This window comes from Chrysochloris asiatica, unplaced genomic scaffold (assembly GCF_000296735.1).
Source record: "Chrysochloris asiatica unplaced genomic scaffold, ChrAsi1.0 scaffold00116, whole genome shotgun sequence".
In the NCBI taxonomy this organism is placed as follows: Eukaryota; Metazoa; Chordata; class Mammalia; order Afrosoricida; family Chrysochloridae; genus Chrysochloris; species Chrysochloris asiatica.
The window spans coordinates 8,416,011-8,416,894 of NW_006408634.1; positions in this window are offsets into that span (position 1 = coordinate 8,416,011).

Genomic DNA, 884 nt, shown 5'->3' on the forward strand with positions numbered 1-884 from the left:
AGTTCAAACGGCTTTGCTGGCGGATTAACCCACAGCGCCCCAAGTACACTCAGCCTCATTTTAGTTGCAGAAACCTGAAAAAGCAAAGGGAGACCCCCAAACTCAGACATGAGAATACCAGAAAGATGTTTAATCATATTTACTTGTCTAAGTGAAGGTTTTTGACTGTAGATTTATAACAAACTATTAGTAACATTGCTAAATAAGGAAAATCCCACTTAACTTGGTCATGGGGGACCTGTACATAGACCAACAGTTGGACTCTTCACAATATTTAGTTTATATGCTGAACAAATAAGCAGAAAAACTGGATTGTGTGTTATCAGGATTGGAGAAAGCCTGTGATTACGCCGATAACACAACCTTCCATGAAGAAAGCAAAGGGAACTTGAAGCATTTACTGACAGAGAACAAAAATGACAGCTTTGAGTATGGATAACACTTAAATGCAAAGAAACAAAAATCCTCACAAATGGGTCAATAACATCATGATAAACTGACCAAAGATGGAATGATTTCATTTTCCTTAGAGCCATAATCAATATTCATGTAAGCAGCCATTAACTCAAAAGTTATACTGTATTCAATAAATCTGCTACAACGTATCTTTTGCTTGTTAAACAGTAGAGATGTCACTTCGAGAATTCTCTTGTGCCTACGTCAACCATGGAGTTTTCAGTCGCCTCACATACATGTGAAAGTTGGACGATGAATAAAGAAAACCAGAAAAACATGGATACCTTTTTATTATGGTGTTGTGGGAGAATCTTGAATATACTGTGCACTGTCAGAAAAATTAATAAATCTCCCTTGCAAAATGAAGAGCCAGAATACTCCTTAGAAGCAAGGGTGTCAAGACTTCTCTCACACACTTTGAACATATT